General features: G+C 41.8%; 1 protein-coding gene across 2 annotated transcripts in view; it reads right to left on the reverse strand.

Annotated features, from left to right (window-relative positions):
• RCAN2 (regulator of calcineurin 2) overlaps positions 1-17,865 on the reverse strand; it is a 242,377-nt gene extending 224,512 nt beyond the window's left edge. The window contains exon 1 of one of the 2 annotated variants that reach the window (XM_063097354.1): positions 17,716-17,865. The gene's annotated coding sequence lies outside the window, so the exon portion shown is untranslated. The other variant, XM_063097353.1, reaches the window with a different exon arrangement.
• Between the last annotated feature and the right edge of the window lie 3,420 nt (positions 17,866-21,285).

A 21,285-nucleotide genomic window follows, 5' to 3' on the forward strand; every position in this document is an offset into this window, starting at 1 on the left:
GAGGCGGACATTGGAAGAAGAGATGGACAGGCAGTGCTCTGGGGATTCAAAGGAGGAAAGTATCCAGCTGGAAGGGGTATCAGAAATAATCTAGAAGCAGGTAGTATTGGAGAATAGATAGTGAAGAATGCAGCAGACATTTAGGGAAAGGATGGTGGGAGGAGGAAGGAAGAAAATTCCAGGCTGATTGAAAATCTTGCGCAAATGCATGGGGGAGAGAGAGCTTAGCGTATATTAGGAAAACTACAGGAGTCTAGACTGTCACATGGGGAAGAGGCGGGGTGAGGCCATATTGTCATACACTTTTCAGAGACATAAAATCTGCTTCTAGCTCAACAGGTGAAGACCAGGCGTGAGAAATATTGTTGAAGCAACAGAGTGCTATCACAAGAAATTTATTTTAACAAAATTCCCTGGCAGCTCAGGTAAGAGTTGGAGAGGTACACAGAGCTGGAAGACTACCTAAGCAGCCAACAAGAGGGTTCTGCAAGAAGTAAGTGCTAGTAGGTTTGGAAAGGGAGAGAGGAGTAGAAACAGAGGAGGAGGAAAATCAGGGAAAACAACCACCACAACAACAAAACACCTCTTCACAGAAGCACAGGGAGAGGGTTTCAGGAAAGGAGGAACAGTCCATGGCATGAGCGGTATGTGAAAGTTGGGGAAGCCAAAGACTGAGAAGTAATTTTGATATCAGGATTGGAGTTCCATGACCTTCAAAAGAGCAGTTCCAAAGAGGAGGAGCAAGACAAATTGAACAGGATCAAGGAGAGAGTAGATGGGGAAGGAACACAGGCAGCAGAAGGTGTCAAATTTTCTTTCAAGAAGTGATATGTCAATGCCCGGCCACATTCTTAGCACAAAGTCAGGGCTTACTTTTCTCTAGGTAAACATTATCTGTCTTGTTTTAATACTCACATTTATTTTTTGTAAACCAGAGAGTTCTTTTAGGCATTGTTGGGGATGTCTAAGGATTCATTGAGGTAATTTTGTGACATTGTTTAGTATTCGACAAATATTGGATTAAAATTAGTTTCTTGTTTTCCCATATAAGAATCTCTGAGAAGCTCTAGAAATGTTTCCTCTTAGTCTAGGTAAACATCTGAAAACCCCGTATTTCACTGAAGTTGTTGTTAAGGCAATATCCAAAAAATCCCCAAAGAGCCCTGACAAGCATCTGTATTATTCAGTGTTGAATAATCTCAAAATCTAACAGTACTGAGCTGCTCTAAGCATTAGCATTTTCTCCCCTTGCACCTCATATCATTACCCCCCAAGCAGTTTAGTTCTAAGTATTTCTTTTCCCTCTGCTTCAGTTCTTGTCCTGACAGGGAGGGGCCCCATTGGACCATGGAATGAACAAGATTGGGGCCCACATTTTATCCCTAGTGTCTACACATGTCCTAGAGGGAGGTTGATAACCACCTGTTGATCCCTGGCCACTTGGAAATCAGGTTGGAGGTGAGGTCCTTCTGTACACGGCCAAGGACTCTCCCACGGCCCCATGACTGTTAGTTAAGGAGGAGAGAATTTCTCTGCTGGCTGCGTGTTACCTTCCCCTACTTCTATGCAGAAATCAATGGGAAGCACAGACAGAAGGTCACTGAAGAATCTCTTCAAGAGATGCTGAGTTGAGCAAGCTTCTGGTAGTTGAAAGGCATTATCTGCCCAGGCTGACTAATTTCTTGACAATACAGAGCTGGTTTTATCTTTAAAACCAGGCAGTGAATTATCATGTTCATTGCAGGGGAAAGTGGGGAGGTTTATGCTTCTTATGAAAAGGAGATGCGAGCAGGTCTCTGGGAGACGCGTGCTCCTCCCGTCCCTTCGTCAGTGTCCATCCACTTGAAGAGATGTGAAAGATGATTTTCTTTTTTGTTTGTTTGTTTTGTTTTTTGTAGGTTGGCCTCTATGGAGACCTGAGCCCTTGACCTGAATGAATCCTTAACACTGTGCTTTCACCAACCAAGCTAACCAGCCAGCCCTGTAAGATGATTTTCGAGGCTCCACTTCTCTCCAAACAAGCAGAACAACTGTAATTCAGACATTCTTTAGTTATTTCTACTTCAGATTTATTTCACTATAATCATTCTCTCCCTCCGCTCAGGTTGGTTTCTATAATGACGTTAAAGTAGTGCAGTTGAAATGCTGTACTCTCCTGAATGTGATGATGACTGTGGCTTTTGCTCCTGTGGACAGCAGTGTGGCTAATTGACTCTATGATCTAGTAGTAAATGTCGGGAGTTCTGCTTATTCATTCAACAAACAATTATTGAAGGTCTACTATGCACTTGATGAACGAAAACAAAGCAAAATGAATCACCATGATCCCTGCCCTCAAAGCGTTCAGAGTCAAATGGAGATGTCATCATTCATCCAAAATGGGTCATCTTTCTCTTTTCTAGTGTTCATCGAACAAGTGTTCTCATGAACTCCTTTTTAAAATTTGATGCCAAAGAGGAAACAGGAAGATGGGCCAAGTGATGACACTGTTAAGGAATGAGGAGCAGATAGTGGGAAAGCACTGGTGGGTGATGCCGAAAATAATAATGCCTTTCATCTACTGTCACCAGAGCTAGAATGCCACTGACCCTCCACACAATCTAAAGAGGTCATAGGGCAATTATTACAATTCCCATTTTACAGAGTAGAAAACTGAAGTCTCATAGCTAGAATAGCCAAATCAGGACTAGAATGAAGATCCCCTGAATTCTGATCTTTCCATTTCGCCAGGCCAAAATAATGAGAAAAAAAAAAAACAAAACCCACAATATTTTTTGGTATATTGGTATGCATGAAGTGAAACAAATAATACATTATGCTATAAACATTTATTTTGATGATTAGGTAGAAAACAACGTAGGGAATATTAACAATAATATAATTAGAATGCTATCGACAGTCACCTAATCTATCCAAGAATGCCGATAGTACTTCACAAGTGCTTGTTATGTGCAAGATGCTCAGTTGTGGAGGACACAGTAGGGAGTCACAAAGCACAGCCCTCACGGACTTAATCCTGAAGGCAGAGGGCTCTTTGTATTGTGCTGTGATATTATGACATGATAAGAAAAATATATTTTGGTCTTCACCCAAGGGTCTTGGCTCACAGCTCCTGAAACCCTTGTAATTTCCTAAATGATTAGAGCAATAGGAGCACCCTTTGTTAAAATATTTGGTCTTTTGTCCTTGGTTCCTGGAACAGCTCAGAGTAGCTCCAGAGGGATAAAGGTAAAAGTTTCTTCTGTTATTCATAACAAGCCCCTTTGAACCACACCTAAGTTTATGTTCTTCTAGGGGTTTTAGAAAGCCCCTCAATAACCACTAGGTGAGGGGCTGGTTGCTGGAGAACCAACCACGTGATTAGAGGGTTGGAACTTTCAGTCCCACACCTTGACCTCCAGGGAGGGGAGAGGGGCTAAAGGTTGAGTGATCACCAGTGGTCAATGATGTAATCAGTCACACCTGAATAATGAATACTCTATAAAAACCCAAAAGGATAGGATTTGGAGCACTTCCTGGTTGCTAAACACATCATGAGCTGGGACAGTGGCACACCCCAAGGCCACATGGGACAGAAACTCCTGAGTTAGGGACCCTTCCGAGCCTCACCCTATGTACCTCTTCATCTGGCTATTCATCTGTATCCTTTAAAATATCCTTTGCAATAAACTGGCAATAATAAGTAAACTCTTACCCTGAGTTCTATGAGCTGCTCTAGCAAATGATCAAACCTGAGGAGGGATAGTGGGAACCCCAATTTATAGCTGGTCAGTCAGAAGTTCTGGAGGCCCAGACTAGCAACTGTTATCTGAAGTGAGGGGCTGTGTTGTGGGACTGAGCCCTTAATCTGTGGCATCTGAATCTAACTTCAGGTAGATAGTGTCCAAATTGAATTAAAATATAGGACACCCGGCTGGTGTCGGAGAATTAGTTGGTATGGGAGAAAAACCCCTATATCCGGCCTCAGAAGTGTTCTATGATGTGCTGAGTGCAAGAGTAGGAGACAGTTTGGTTTTTCCTATTTCATTTACATGCAGCTTACCTTGTCCAGAATATGTGCCTAATACTTACTTGTTGACTGATGGATCATTACAGACCTTTGTGCTACTGAAGACTTGAAAGTATTGAAGGGCAAGAAGCAAAAAAAATGCCTTGGCTACAGTAGTGTGCACAGTAGCATCTTTACTTTCAGAGAATCCTTCCCTTCTCCCTCTCCAACTCTGGTACTTAATGACACATGGCCTCTTTTGGTTCCTAATAGCTTATTTACCAGACATAAAAAGTCAAAAACAGGAAAGCAGGGGCGAAAAGTATGAGTTGATCCCTTTTTAGGAAAAAATTACTGATGAGCTCTTCCAGACTCAATTTTATAAAGATGATAAAACGGAGCCAGTAACATTTGTGTGTAACACACAGAAAAGCTAGTATCAAACAGGCTAAAACCACATATGCTGCTGCCTGGCTTCAAATTCTAGCTGTGCCACTTATCAGCTGTGTGTCCTTCGGCAAGTTATTTAACCTCTGCTTCCTCATCTATCAAATGTGGATGGAAATATTGTAAGGATCAAATGTCATGTGATAAGTAGAAGGCTTTAAATAACACCTTGCACATAATCAGAGCTGGATAAATGTTACCTATTAATACAAATATTATCTACTGAAAAGAGATTTGCCAGACAACATACTCAGAACTGTAACAAAGTATAAAAATAAGATAAAGTTAACAATTCCTACAAAATCAATGCTATTCTTTCCTCCCCTTGGTCAGTTGAAGACCTCTGAGATGTAGGACCCATCCATTTTCCCATTTTTGAGAAGTACCACTGCAGGAGGTAGTGCAATTACAAATAACTGTAGAGAAAGGAACAACAGAGCCCCTGCCATAAAATGGCTAACTCTAAACACATGGAAATGTTTGAGGAGCTTGAGGTTAAAGTGCTTCCTAAGGATGTCCTGAAAAGCTATTGAATACCTCTATCATTAGAAATGACAAAAGTAAGAATTCCCATAATCCCTGCCTAAGAATAGCCCTGCATTTAAAGATGAGCATTAAAACAATAATAACAATGGCCAGTGGTCATTTTCATGAAACACCAGCTGTAAGGATGCTATAATGATCTGTTGCAAAGACTAGAATATAGAAAGGATGAAAGAACCAACAGAAACTTTAGTGATTATTTTGTCCCTTGATGATGTAAACTAGGAAACTGAGGCCAAAGATTGCTAAGGGAAGACCCAATCTCCCCTGGGGAAATCATGGCCAACCCCAAATTAAAGCCCAGCTCTTTGGATTCCCCACTCTGCGCAGCCTGCAGTATTCTCTCTGCACCATGCAGGCTGTCAGGGAATAATAAAAATAGTGAAAATAACAACAACAAATACTTATTAGGCACTTGTACGTGCCAGACACTTTCCTACACATTTTATGAAAATAGGGAATCTTTATTAAAATTTTAAATAAGAGGAGGACAGTGAGTTATACACAGAAAAAAAAAAAAGTTCCCTCTTTTGCAGGGATAGCCCTCGGCAACCCAAGGGTGGCACTGCTGTTAAACCAGCTCTTTCTTCTGGGCTTCCTGCCCCTCTGCTCATAAGTCGCATGGCATACCCACATGCTATAAAATTAGCCTCTCTTCTCCTTCCATCAGAACTCACTGTCCTCTGTTCCAGTGCTCCAATGTCTTACTAGGACTTATTCATAAGCAATACCAAAGAGCTAAGGATAAATATGCTGTCAGATATTACCTCCTCTCTGGGTGTCTGCATTTATCAGGGGATTGCTTTTCTCTACTCAAAAGGGTAACTAATGTAGTCATTTTGGACAGATTCAGAAACCTTTTAAACCCCAATTCATTGCCATTATGTTCTCTGCTTAGGCAAGGCTGGTACCACCTCCTAGTCCGCTTTCGCAGATCTTTATAGCCGTGATTAGAAAGTGATTACAAGTTGTGGGTGATGTGCGTACACAACTGTCAGTTATCAGAGTCAGGACAAAGAGTGACAAAGAATCTATAAGAAGTTTGATCGACAGTGCCAGTCAGTGGTACATTAAAGAACCACAGCAATGGAGAGTTTCACCCAAGGTCACACCTTTACCTTCCCAGATAATATGTACATAGGTCAAAAGGAAATGCCAATGCTTTACCACTCAAAAAACACCTAGAGTGGGCAGACCAAATGTCTGGTGGGTGGCGGAGCATTTTTTTAAAATAGAAGGTTTTCATTATACAGTGCAGAGTAATTCAGTAGGCTCAAATTTGGAAAATGTGGACTTCATTTTTTAAGGAAAAAAATACACTGCTCCCCTTCCAAATTCTGACTTAGATGGTTTTATTGTAATGATAAACTAAGTTCTTATAGTTTCAGGTCCTCTAAAACTATCAAAATCAACTAAACAGTCTAACCAAATAGAGGCAAAATTATAAAACCAATTCAATTCAAATTAACAACATTAAAAATATTCAGATGATGATGTTTTGCTAAAAGTAACCCTTTATTCTCATTACAACTGATACTGAAAACAACTATGCAAGTGTTCTGGAGTTCAGAATGCTCCTACACCTGCTGTGCAGTGGGACTCTCCTCCCACATTTCTTCATTCACAGCAAAATTAAACATTTATTGGACCTGTGTATCACGCAGTCATGTAACCTTCACTTGAAGCAAATTACACAAGTCCATCGTCCATTTGCATAAGCCCACAGCAACTAAAATAGCCTTGGCAACAACTAGATTGTAAATTTGAAAATACAGATTTAGCCACCAACATCATGGGGCAGTATTATTCACTGTAAGGTGGTCATCTAGATAATTTGAAATATGGTAATATTATTTTAGATCATCACTGAAATAACCGAAAATTTAAAAGTTGTCATATAGAAGTCCTATGCCCTTCCCCATGAGTGCCTCTACTAATCCCATGTGACAAAGAGTGGTGGGCTGTGGAGACAGAGACCATTGGTGAGTGCAGGTTCCCCAACTCATTACTTGTATGACCGTAAGCAGATTACTCAACTTCCCTGGCCTCGGTCTTCTCCTTTAAATAACATCAGGATAAAAATAGAACCTATCTCACAGGGTTCTTGTTGGGATGACTATGTGTGATAATGCAGAAAGTCCTTAGCCCAGTGCTGGGTGCTTGGTAGGTGCTCAATAAATGCTCACAATTATTCCTGTTCAGTTACTTTACATCCAACTTCCACAAAAGAGGAAAGGATGCACTGCCTTACCAAAACAGAAGCATTTCAAAATAATTTGAGACAGAAGAAGCATTCTGATTATTACTATATCTAGCATTTCTATAGCTCTCTATATCAGTAAATTGTATGTAATTGCTTCTTAGTTTGTTATTTATTACAAGGACTTTTGATTTATTTATAAACAACTTGATAGTTCATTATTTGTTAGAATAGGAGCTGAAGAAATAATATCTGGTCTCTAGCAGCTGTGTCTCAATTATTATTATTGGTCTCCTGGGGTTCTCTAATAAGTAACCATAAAAAAGTCAATTCACAATTAGGAAAAGAAATGTGTATATTTGGCAGCATTTACATTGTTGTGATTTACAACAGGACTGACAGAAACGCTACAATGTATGAAGAATAAACTCATGTTATTAGCTTACTGTCTTAAAAATAAACCATTATTAATCCTAGGATGAGGAGTGAGGTGTAGGAATGGTTTGTTGTTTAAGCAATGGTTAGGATACTATATAGGCTGCACACAAATATCTCAATAGTAAAAATCCAAAGGCAAGAACAGGCATTGTATTGATGCTTTGGAAAAATCACTGAAAGGACTGGCCTGATCAAAAAAGGAATAATTAAAACTGAGTAAAAAGCATCTGGCAAAAAAAAAAAAAAAAAAAAAACCACAAAAAACTATTGTCTTAGAGTTGATCGCTCACCAAACTAGATAATGAACTATTTCTAGATAACAATTAGACGTGCATCAACTGGCCTCAAATGACCATTAGGTTCTTTTTTTTTTAATATTGAAAAAAAATATCCTTCAGCTAAGTATTTATATTCTGCCATCTGAATAACACTCCTCTTTTTTGGAGGAGAATGTTCATATTCTTATATTTATTTTTCCATTGTTTGGGGAGGAAGAAGCATTATTCCAGCTGTCCAAAGCCTCTGGATCACTGAGATGAGGTGTGGGAAGAATGGGGACAGATGCTAAAGGGAAAGCCAAGTCCCTGTGCAGCTGCGCGGGGGGGTGGGGGGTGGCGGGAGGGGACTCCAGCACAACCTGGGATCTCTTCTCTGGGAATGGAAGGATTCAAAGAGAGTTCATGGCTGACAGGGGATGGAGAAGGTGGGGTGCTGCTGTGATTGGGTGGGAAATCTGTCACATCAGACTCCTGGATATATGGAAAGGGGTCCTGAACACCAGTTAGGTAAAGATCTCTAAACTTTATTATCTTTTAGGTTTCTTTTCCTATAAGATAGGCCCTTGAAATTTATACTGTCATAAAAATACCTAGGATTGGTTTTCATGAATATCCATTACGGTATTTCTAATTTTGTGCAGATAAAATAAACTTCTCATAGTATCATGCCTTGGCTTGAATTGTAAAACAATAGCCGAGAGTGCTTGTAAGGACATCACAGTGGCTGAGCTCAGAGGAAGAGGTTAAATGAAGGGTAGAAAGAAACACTGGAAGGTTGGCATGGGTTTGGTCCTTATCACGAAGACAAAAGCCTTTGTGACAAGCATACTCACACTTCAGTGTGAAATGTTAAAAGCTATTTTAAAGAATAAAACTAGAAGCATCATGAGGAGCCCCCACAAGCCACCACATCCGGAGACCCTGAAGGCTATTATGTGTGTCACACATGGTCATTCCCTTCAGCACTTGCCATTATGGCCTCCTGGGAGCTGTCTAGGTTAATGAACAGAAGCATGAAGGAACAGAGGAGCACACAGACAAAACCATGCACCTGGTTTCTCCACAGCAGCACTGTGGACTGTCCCAGGTCCCATGTCAGCTATTAAAGATTCCATTAGAACATAATTGAGCCCATCCAGAGCCTCCTAAATTTCTTAATGTCCCCAGTTTCCACTTTAGTTATCTGAGCTATTTTCATGCAGCATGAAGGAAGTGGTTATGGGCTTGAATCAAGGTAATTTGGACCTAGGGAAGCCAAGGGGAGCTGTTCAAATTTACAATTCCATCTCACCTCCACCTGGACCACACCTTTCCAAATGAGTCTGCACCCGTGTGTGGGGGCTGTGAAAGCATTCCTAACCTTCCAGAACAAAAGACACCTGACATCCCAGTGTGGGTGCAAACAGAATGAGAAGGAAATCCCCTCTCCCCACCCACGTTGGGTCTCTCAGGAGACTGATCCAACATACAGGGTGGAAGCCAAGAATTCCATGGAACCTTAATGTGCTGGGGATCTTTGATGCAAGGTCAGAAGGTAAGTCTTTGAAAATCTGACTGGGCAAATATTTCAATTCAGAGCTTCACCTAAATGTCACCTTGTCAAATTTTGAAATTTAATGCTAAACAGCTGTGTGTGAAAAAAAATCACCAAGAGTCAGAGAAATAAGAACATAAAGGACACCAAATAAACACTTTTGTGATATTCCAGTTGTTGAATATCTTTCCTGACCAAACTTTAACTTTTTTTATAAGTTTTTTTTGTACATCATAAAAGATCAAATTAACATCATTAATGCCCATAGCAGGAAAAAGTTAACATATTAACATATTATGAATTAGTTCTTTGTTTTCACTTAAATCTAAGAGATTTAGCTCATTAATTTATCTGAATTTACCATCTTCTATTAAAAAAATTACGTGCTGATACCTGTAATTAAATAAACAATTTATTTCTTGAGAAATTACTAAACTTCAAAAGAGAAGTATAAATTGGACATTGATTTGTCCTGGCCAGATACTATTTCTGGGCTTTTAGCTTTAGTAGTTACAGAAGACAAAAAATAAAAAAAATAAATTATATTAACTTAGCCTGTCTTTCAGATAATTTTATGAGGGGAAATAATTTAAATTGTCTTTTTACTTCAATAAATTGGTTAATATAATCAAAATAGTTGACATGGTAGCTTAATCGTGAATACAGAGACTTTTTCCTGGAAAGACTAATTTGATTAGTTGTCAAATTAATAGAATAATGACCATGTAAGTGATTTTTAAGAAGATTCCAACTGGCTATCCTACGTATTTATTCAAAATGGTTTAACTCTGCATTGTGTGTGATTTAGTGTAAGGTGAAAAAAGACATGCCTGTCTGAAGCTTGCCAGAACGGCCATGTCAGCACTGAAAAAGAAGCCAGAACCAATGAACACAACAACAGAACTAAGGTCAATTAGCATCCATACTCGCTGTTAATATTTTTCAGAACTGTAAAACTCTGTTTTGCTGAACTGAGAAGCCAGAAGAAACAAACTGAACCAGTTCTCATAACGCTGAGGTTACTTTATTCCACTTAGTGTAGGTCAGCAGTGAGGGCCCAACAGGCTGCAATGACAGCAGCAAGTGGTCAGGCCTCCCACAGACTGGGGCATCCATCTGCCAGGCCGCTGATAACCCCAGCACCAGGAGAGAAGTGGATCCACTAAAATTAACTTTCCCACAAACACTCTGCACACTAAATCTACCAGGTCCCCACCCACCCATCCTCAACTCCCCAAAAGAAAGCCTACCCTCTTCGAACCAACTGTTAGGCACGCATATTTCCAGAGTGGGGGTTATCTCTGGAAAGCATTTACACCCTCCAGCCCTAACTTTCTCCAAAAAGAGAGCTTACGAGCAGGGCAGAGGTGAAAGTTGCATTCTCATGCATTGCTTGTGGGAATGGTAATTACAACTTCCTTGAAAAAACAATTAAAAGCAATATCAATATATAAAGAAAGCCTTAAGAAGGCCCAACTCTTTGAGCCAATAATTCACTTCTAACAATCTAGCCTAAGAAAATAATCCAAAATATAGAAAAAATTGTTCTCAAAGATGCTTATCAAAGTATTATTTATGATATTTTAGTTAATTGGGAACCATCTGAATGTTCAACAATAGGGGAGAGGGTAAATGAATTGTGGTAAAATTATACATTATGGTAAAATATATACATTTATATATATTATATATATATATATTAAAATTATGGTGCTATGGGTCAGTGTGTCCCCCAAAAGTACATACATTGGAAACTTGATCTCCATTGTAACAGTGTTAAGAGGGTGGGAAACCCAATTTTGGTATTTGAAAGATGGGGCCTTTTGAGGGGTGACCAGATTATGAGGACTGTGCCCTTATGAATGGATTAATCCATTCATGGAATAGTGAGTTATCATGGGCATGGTTCTGATGAATTTATAAGGAGAGCAATTGAGGAGGTTAGCATTCTCACTATGTGATACTTTGTGTTGCTCTACAGAGTCACCACCAGGAAGGCCCTCGCCAGATGTGCCCCCTACACCTTGGACTTCCCAACCTCCAAAACCGTAAGAAATAAACTCTCTTTAAAAATTCTTTTCATTTCTTTATAAATTACCCAATTCCAGGTAGTCCATTATAAGTAACAGAAATGGACTTATATACATGTATATACTTATATACTTATATACTATACATGGCAATATTATGCAGCTACTAAAAATAATTTTCAAAAAGTTACATGACGAGATTTAAAATGTTCAGTGAAATGCACAATATGCAAAATTCTATACGTGGTTATGATCCCAATTCTATAAAAATACGCACATAAAAAAGACTGAAAAGAAATACATCAAAACGTTAACAGTAATTATCATTTGCTCATGGTAATACATGTGCTTTTAATTTTCTCCTTTTATACTTTCCTGTGTTTTCCAAAATTGTTATAGAAAGCACATATGCCCTAGAAAAATTTTTTAAAAAATTAAAAAATCAGGGCAGAGGGTCTCTAGTTTTCCTGCTGAATGGACAGACCTCAGCAGACAATGGGAATATCTCTAGCTTTCTTGAGCAGATTCCATGTTCTGCCTATCACTCACACTTGATGTAAAGCCTGGTGATAACTTCTCCTTCTTGCATTCCACATCACTCCTAATCCTTCCTCAATCTTGGCTTGGACTTTCAGCCTTCTCTGTTTAAACTGAAACACCCCTCTGGCAGCAACCTGTTTTCTGCAAACCGTGCTTTTCTTCTCTCTGCCCCAACCGGACTCAATTTTATGACTTGATCAGCCTGGTCCTGGCCTGGCCTGGCCCACTGTTGGTACTGATAACAAATAAATTACCCTGGAAAGAAACAGGTTCTTTGTACCAAAGAACAGGGCAAGGAAATAGTTTTCTTAATGCATTATATAAGTGCATTTTACATACTTGTACAGGGGACCTTCCCCCTCTCACAGACATGGTACTATACTAGGCCCAACTATAACTGATCTCTTGGGAGGTCCCTATTGTGGCAATCATCCTCAACATCTGTGCAGAGCATAACATTCTCAGTGCACACGCACAGACTCATAGCACGTCACCCTCACACCTCTGTAGGGTGGGAAGGTCAAGTATTATATTCCTAATTGTACAGATAAGAAAACTGCCACTCAGAGACCCGGCACTGAGTGGCTTACTCCCCCTGATCCTCAGAGTGTGCTCGTCTGTAAATAGTGATGATAACACCCACCTAGTGGAGTTGCTGTAAGGATTAAATGAGATAACGTATGTAGCATGCTGAGCAAAGCGTCTGCAACAGGGACAGCATTCAACAAATGCCAGCTCCTATGACTGTTAGGTCAATGGGAAGCTCAAGGTCACATAGCTGGGAAGTGACAGCACTAGGATTGGAATCCAAGCCTTTTCCTGCCAAGTCCATGCTTTTTATACTGCATTCTCAACACTGTAAGAGAAGTATTAAGGCATGGCCTATGGCCTCAAAGAACTTATATTTTGTAGCAGGAAAATCACAATCACATGAAATAATAAAGCAATTATTCTCCCCCAAAACTAAGGCAACAGTAATAAAAACCAGGATCTACCTCTAAAATTATATAATTCATTTGGCCAACAGCAATTATTAAAATGTCTTTTTATGCATATATTCCAAGCTTAGGCACCCCATGTTTCATCCTTTGTTTCAAACTGAGTTGAGTATGGGGAGATCAGATATGGAAGTAAGGCCCTTTCCACCTCTACTATATCTGTCATCCACATCTACTATAGAAAGTATTTTCTGTGGGCATTCTGAACTGCAGGAAGTTTGAGCTATTCTTGGAAGCATTTCTTTCTAGAAAGTACCATTCTCAGTCACACACTTCATTATTTTTTAAGTGATTTACAAACAGCTTCAGTTAAGTTTAAGGCTGCATCCATCTTTTAAAAAAATTCCTCAACTAGATAAATTAATTTAACCTACACCATTTAACACCTGGCATTTGGTAAGGAGGAAAGACGCAAAAACAATGAACCTTTTATAGGCAAAGGCAGAAAGTTCCTCAGGAAGATAGACATACAAGTGTGTGTGTGCAGACACACAGAGAGTGAGAAGTTGTTTTGTCCCTTCTGTATTCTATGCCATAATAATGAAATCCAGGCCGCCAATCTTAGGCAACACTACTTTACAGCAACCTTGGTCTCCTCATAAGCTGGTAAAAAGAAGAGTTCAAAACTCTGTGTTATGCTCTGTGCACCACAAGTATGTATAATCAATTATGTTTCAATTTTAAAATTGAAATTCCACAATGTTGTGGAATGTGGAAGCTTCTATATCTAAGAGGGTAATTTATTAATGAATACTTGAGAGATTAACATTTTGAAAGGTATTTATGGTACTGCTTGTTTTTATATTACCAACATATACTTCCTTCTAAAATAGACAGATATATGATATTCAACTAAGGGGCGGTCCTTATCAAAAGTATGAAGTAGGAAAGTATGTCTTCAGAAACACTCTGCTTTCCCTTCTGAAATGTCTGTTACCCTGGGGACAAGGGGTAGGGCCCCCATTTCCTGAATACCTTCAATGAGGCCAACTTGTGTGCTTTGCCTCATTTACATCATCCTCCTGTAAAGTGGTTTCAATCCTCACAACGACCTTACAACACGTGTATTAATTACCCCAGTTTTTGAGAGATGAGGAAAGTCTCTTAGAGTTTAAGTACCATGTGTAAAGTAAAGAAAGCAATCAGTGACTATTGAGATTCCTCTACATTTAGTGCCTATTCAGAGTTCCTCTTCCTGAACTAGACTCCCCCAACATCAGGCACCTTCATTAGCTCTGCACCATGGACGAGTTCACACCAAGCTGCTAAGGACAGCCACCTTTTCAGTTAATGCTCTTCCAGGTATTCTTCTTCTAAAAGTGACCAGGCAGGTATGATCTTAACTCAGATCAATGGCTCTAGAAGTAGAATTTGAGACAGGATGGCAGGACTTCAGAATACCAAGACTCCCTAGAGAGCATCTAGCCAACATCATCTCCCATCTAATATACAGATTTAAAGTAACGGAAGCCTGAGAGCTTTGATGTGACTTTGCAAAAGTCACGCAGCAAATAAGATTCAGAGTCCAGTTGAAGCCAGGACTCCTGACTCGGCCCAGTTCTCTTTTATGGCATCAAATATTCAAACACAGGGTAAAATACACATTCCAGGCTAAATGGGAATTATTTCAATGTTATTAATTCACACTGGTGACTCACGATGCTGGTCAGAGCCTGGGCTTCAACCCTGGGTACACCTCTTACTAATTGTGTGACCTAGACAAGGCATCCTCTCTTCACCTTGGTTTTCTTGTCAATTATGTGGGAATAACAACAGTACCTGCCTCATAAGGTGAGTGAGAGGATCATATATGATAATCCACGTACATTTCTAATTTCTTTGTGCTCAGCATACAGTAAGCACTGAATAAATGTTAGACATTATTATTATTATTGTCATTATTACTATCACTACTAACAGTAGTTCAAATAACTGAGTTCATACTTTCACTTTTGGGGATCAAGGTAGAAACAATTTCCTGTAATCAAGTTCATCTCCCTCTTCTCCAAAAGCAGCTTTAGACAGCCTCAGGGATGAAGGTAAGTAAGGTCAGTAGAAGGTTACAACCAGAAATGAAAAAATTACCTTTGAAAATTAAAGTGCCTACTGAGCATTTTCATTTGGATGTTCGAAATAAAAATTATCCATCTATCTCAGAACGGCTCTTTCTCATTTACCACCTCAGTTAAAATCCTGACCACCTGTCTAGACATCTAAGCTGCTCCTTCCATACCACCGGCCACTTGCTGACCCAGTGCCACTGATTCTACCTCTGAGATGGCTCTCTTCTTTCCCCCCCATGCCACCTGCTTCAAGCACATTTCCTTCCCCCGCTCTCTCCCCCGCCGGATCATTCCATTGGTCTAAAATCTGAGCTCATTCCTCTTTGCAACCCCACCTCCTCACCACCTCCAAAGTCACTTTTGCAAAATATAAATTAGATTAAATCATTTCTCCCATTAAAGGCTGCATGGTTTCTCCTTCTCAGCAGGGTATATTGACAACCCAGCCTCACTGAAACCTCCCTAAACTCTCCTGTCACGCCCTCCCCTCAGGACACCTAGGTGTCCTTTGACTTTTCCACCAGGTGTGTGTGCTGTTCTTTCTGTGTGGAATGCCTCGCCCCTTCTCTAGAGAACTCCTTCCACCTACTGGGATCCACTGCAAGTGTGTTCTCTTCTGCACACTCTTTCAGATTCCCTCCACCTTTCCTTCCCTTGGCTCCCACTGAACTTATTGCTGTCTCCATTAAACACTTAATGTGTTGAATCATCATCATTTATTTTCTTATCCTTCTTCTCTGCTGCTACATTGATATCTAGGAGACTTGGGCCTCATTCTTTTAGCCTCTAGCACAGGGCCTACATAGCACACAGTAGGTACTTAACAAATAACTGTTGAATTAATTGAGTGGACAGTACAGAAAGTAGGAGGAATACAAAAATGAGACCTCAGCAACTGTCAAAGTTGGTCTCAAAGAGCATGATAGTTTCTGCAATACATATGACTATCTGCAAACAATTATGCAAGTGGTTTTTAAAAGGTGTGATGTGCTCCGGCAAATGAGGAAGCTCTCAAGTTCCCACTTAAGTCGGTTAAATGCATGTCAGTGGAGAGAGCCAGGTCCTCCCAGATTTAAGTGGGTTCTGCAGGTCCTGCACATTCTTGGCATTTTGGAAGCTCTTGGAATCCTGTAGCTTTAGTTGAGGACACTTTTCCCCCACAAAATTCTATGAACTAGACTCAGGTAGTAGGTGCTCAATAAATGCTGACTTTATTTGCAGTGGTGGATTGGAAAGCAAAGTGCGACTCACATTTTAGACTAATTGAACTCAATGACTGATCGTACTTAATATAATAGCTCTAAGGCTAAAGAAAATCAATGAGTAGATTGAAAAGCAGCCAAATGTGCACTCCTCTGCCCTGTTCCACGGTGAATGCTGACCTGCTTCTTGATCCTTTCTAGCTTCTGGGCATTTCCAACTTCACTGTGCCCCGAGAACGGAGAGGACATTTAGCAATGCCTGTGATACGTTTGTCCTGTGTTTTGAAGTTGGTGTAATTAAGTTGTGAAAGTTGAGGTGCACCGTAAAAGTGTCCCACTTGTCCTAAAGCTTCCCCTCTGTATGTAGGTGAAGTGGGATTCTGGCTGAAGGGAGGGACCAGTGTGAGCTGGAAGGCTAGTATCCTTTCCTCTCCAATTGTGGGACTGTAGATTGAAGTGAAGCCAGAGACTTTTCTGGTTGTTTTTTTTTTTTTTTTTTTTTTTTTTTAAACAGACTTTAAAAATAGTAGCTGTGGCCGTGGACTTTTGAACACCTCCATTGAACGCCTCTATCCCAATGTAAGAAACAGGAGAGTCAAAGCACGAACTCTGCTAATTCATTTTGTGATAAGAAAAAGACAGCAGTGCCTTGGAGAATAAATCATTAACTAAAAGTCAAGCCAAGGTACCCTGGAAACCGGAGAGACCCGGAGGCAGCCTGGGGATCAGGCGGCTGGGATTTGCCTGTTCCCTCTGATGTCTTCTGGAGCGAAGCATCCTACAGGCAGGAGGAACCCGGCACACTTCGCTGCCGTCCATTTCACTTTTCAAACTCGAAGTTATTTTTAGATGACCCAAGCCACTAATCCCAAGCAAGACAATTCTCAGCCCGCTGCGCCTCAAAGCACCTTCCTCATCCCCAGCGCGTTCTGTTAAGCATTGGGAAAAAAGAGGCCCCTCCACTTTCTCCTTCGCTCTCTGTGTCCAGTCAGCGCCCCTGAGCCCCTCTCTAAGCCCCAGTCCCCGGGACCACAGGCGTCATTCTCGCTCCTCCACTTACGCACCTGCTGCTGCTCCCGGGAAGGCGAACCCCTGGGTCACTAGGAATGGGGAAGGGGCTCCTTGGGACCCGCGCCCCTAGAGGGGGGAGCATGAGAGACCTCTGTCGCCACGGCCGCTGAGGGGATTGACCACCGGATCGGGAGACCACCCCCCACCCCGCCGCCCCCGCCCAGCCCCCAAACCCGGCCGCGCTTGCCCGCCCCCTGCCGCGGTCCCCCGCTCCAGGGCACCGCGCTCAGCCTTGGCGGGACGGGGTGCAGGGGCGAGCGGGGCCGGCGCGGTTACATAACCGACCTGCTGGGCGTCCGCGATGCGCGGGCGGAGGCGGAGGCGGCGGCGGCTCGGGCGGTCCGCGGGGGCCGGCGACTGCGGGCGCGGCGCTGCCTGCTCACCTGTCCGCTGGTGCCAGCGCGTGTGGGGGCGGGCGCGGTGCCCGCGGGCCTGGGCGTGGGGCCGTGCGCGGCGGGCCCCGCCTCCCGGGCTCCGAGTCCGTCGCTCGGTGGGTCTCTGCCTCCTGGCCGCTCCTCCCCGCAACCTCCGCCGCCGTCACCCGGGACAAAGCGGCTCCGGGGAGGGGCCGAGCCCGCGGCTCTCGCCGGAGCCAGCAGGGATGGGCGCGCCCCCAGCTCCGACTCATCGGGCCAACCTCCAATCAGACCCCGGGAAACCGACAGCCCTCGACTGGCCTGCTCTCATCTCCTCCCTGCTGACCCCGCGCCCTTCCCGGTCCCCCACCCATTCCACCTCCCGGGCTCCCACCCTGCCCGCAGCCCCAGACCCCCTCCTTTCCACTCCGGGTGCCGGGTCGGGGGTGGGTGCCCACTGGGGACCTAGCGCGGGAGTCCCGGCCTCAGCGGAGAGGGGCTCACCCGGGTCACCGCCCGAATGGGGACCTCCTTGGGGGTCGCGGTGGGGAGGGGGCCGATTCAGAAGCTAAGAGTGATTGGGCACCTACAGCCAAGAGGACACTGGCAGAGAAACAAACTGTGGGTGGGGCGTTCTGGAGATGGACTTTCTCACAAGACGACAGAGCCCCCAGACTCTGGCTAAGAGGAAATGTCGGGAGCCCCTAGCGGGTCCGCCCGGGCTTCCGCGCTCGGTAGGCGCTGGCGCCCTCTGGCTGGCACCCTGCGCCCGGCCCAGCCCAGGCCGCTGCGCGGGCTGCACAGCTTTACCAGGATTCGCAGCCATCAGACCTGGGCACAGCAGGGCTCCTGCTTCAAGGACTCCTATTGTGTGAGAGCCCGTGACACAATGAGTGGGAGTCTGGGATCAGACAGTAAACGGGGCTGAAGACGAAGCAGAATCCAGGGTAGATCTGTTGCTCAACAAAGTTAACCTGGGTGGAAGTCTCTGCTTTACAAAGTAAAGCAATTCGCGAGGGCGAGGAAGCCTGTGGCTTACCGGTGGCACAGATGCGGACAGCGCTGAGTCTCATGGCAAGAGAATGTCAATTACGCAAAAGATCCTAATGGGGAAAGTGGGGGAAATTGAAGGAAGAGGGGGAGGGTGCGGACCAGCCTGAGGGAGGGAGTGAATAACACACAAATCAGTTTTGTGTTGTCTCATCTTTCTAATTGCTACATAAATAGGCTTTTTTCTTTGTGTTTCTTATGCCTTTCTGTTTCCTGATAACAATATTAAAATTGCACTGAAGTAATCCATAAGCTTCGCAATTACTCTTTGCTTCCCCAGACACTACATTGTTTTTTCCAAGGTTGCCATAGAATCACATCTTTTTCTCTTTTTTCTCCAGAGGTAGACCTCGGTTCTTCTTTCTGATTAATCTTCATTAGTATAAATACAGAATTCGAGAGTTGAAAATGACTTTAGACTTCTCCTTGTCCAACATTCTTTTGGATGCATAAATTCATAAATTGATTTAGATGAATTACCATTTGAGATAGGATTGTCTGAAAGAGCATTCTTATATTGAGCAAAAACTTGCCTCCCTAGAATTTTCTCTTATCGATGCCAGCTCACTTTTTGAAGCCACAGAGACCAAGTCCAATTCTTCTTCCAACTGACTATCTTTCACGTATGTGAACATAGCTATCATGTCTAACTCAGTCTAAGCCTCCCCACCTTTTCAGGTAAAATATCTCCAACCTTTTAAACAAAATCTCACTTGCAGTAGTTTCTAGAATCTTCACCAACCTAATGATTTTCATCTTAGTAGGGTCTATATTTATTTTGTGAATACACTTTTATAAATAAAGTTTTCTTGTTGTAGAAGTAATATATTCATTGCAGAGATTTTGAAAAGTTGGAAAAACACAGGATTTAATGTGAGGATTAAGTGAGATAATACATATACAACACATAGAACAATGGCACAGTGACACTCAATATATATTAGCTGTTACAAAAATGAATGTGGCCAATTTCCTACCAACCAGATATAGGTATTTTTCTTTTCTAGACGCTTTCTATAAATTTTCACAGCCACATATTCCTCCTTTCACTGCTAAGAGAAATTTTGTGTTTGTCAGCTTGTGTGAAGAATGGAGGATACTAAATTAGGTAGAGAATAAAGAGAGACCAAACCAGGCTCATTTGGTTTGCTTTGGATAGAGCAAAATGTTACTAGGAGAGTAAACGTTAATGGCAAGAAGAAAATAGAAACAGTTCATAGGGGAGGGGTTTGGAGGGGAGTTTGGAGAGCAGGAGTGAAGCTAAAGGGTAACTAACATTAAGGGTAATATTAAATAAGATAAAAAGTTTTTCTTGCTAATATTTATTGAGCCCTTATTATATGCCAGGGTACATGCTAAGCACTTTTTATATGTTAATTTATTGAACCTTCTTAGGAATCCTATTAGGTAGGTACTACAATTGTCCTATGGAAAAGAAATGGAAAGATTAAGTAAATGACTTGCCCAAGCTAACAAGTGAAAGAGCTGAATTCAAACCCAGACAACCTGGCTTTCGAGGTCCCACTAGACCAGACTGCCTCTCTGTGGTTGCACCTTACATTGTGAATGTAAACATCTTTTGACACGTTAAGGAATTATAATAAGATTAAAAATGCTTTTCTATTATTTTTAGACTAGATTGCTATTTCGTTGCTACTGTTTATGACCCTTTGCTGAGACTGGCTCCCAAGGCAACTTGACTTTATGTAGGTTACATGTATATATAATTACCTGTAGATAGCTAGTTTATCTTAAATGAACTTGGATTATTATGCACAGTGTTTAATAACTTTATTATTTATGAGCAAATGTTTTCTCATGGCATTAGTTTCAACATTTAAAAAAATTTTTTTTAAATAGGTACAATAGACATAACAGAACTCACCATTTTAACCATTTTTAAGTGTACAATTCAGTGGCTTTTGGTATGTACTCAATATTGTACAACCATCACCTCTATCTCATTTGAGAATATTTTTATCACCCCAAAAAGAAACCCCATACCCATTAAGCAGTCATTCCCATTCTCCATCCCCACCCCAATTCCCTGTCAACCACGAATAAGCTTCCTGTCTCTCTGGATTTGCCTATTCTAGACATTTCATATAAATATACCCATACAATCTGTGGCCTCTTGTGCCTGGCTTCTTTACCTTAGCACAGTGTTTTTAAGTTTCATCCGTGTTGTAGCGTGTATCAGTGCTTCATTTCTTTTTATGGCTGAGTAATATTTCTTTGTACAGGTATAGCACATTTTGTTTATACATTCATCAGTTGACAAGTGTTTAGCTATTATGAATAATATGCTACTATGAACACTTACGTGCAGATTGTTTTTGAACACTAGTTTTCAATTCTTGGCTATATACCTAGATTGGAGATGTTGGGTCACATGGTAATTCTACGCTTAACTTTCTGATGAGCTGCCAAACTGTTTTCCACAGCAGCGGCTATACGTTTTACATTCTCACCAGCAAAGTATGAGGGTTCCAATTTCTCCACATCATCAACAATCATTGTTATTTTCCTTTTTTTTTTAACGATAGC

This window comes from Cynocephalus volans, chromosome 5 (assembly GCF_027409185.1).
Source record: "Cynocephalus volans isolate mCynVol1 chromosome 5, mCynVol1.pri, whole genome shotgun sequence".
Lineage (NCBI taxonomy): Eukaryota > Metazoa > Chordata > Mammalia > Dermoptera > Cynocephalidae > Cynocephalus > Cynocephalus volans.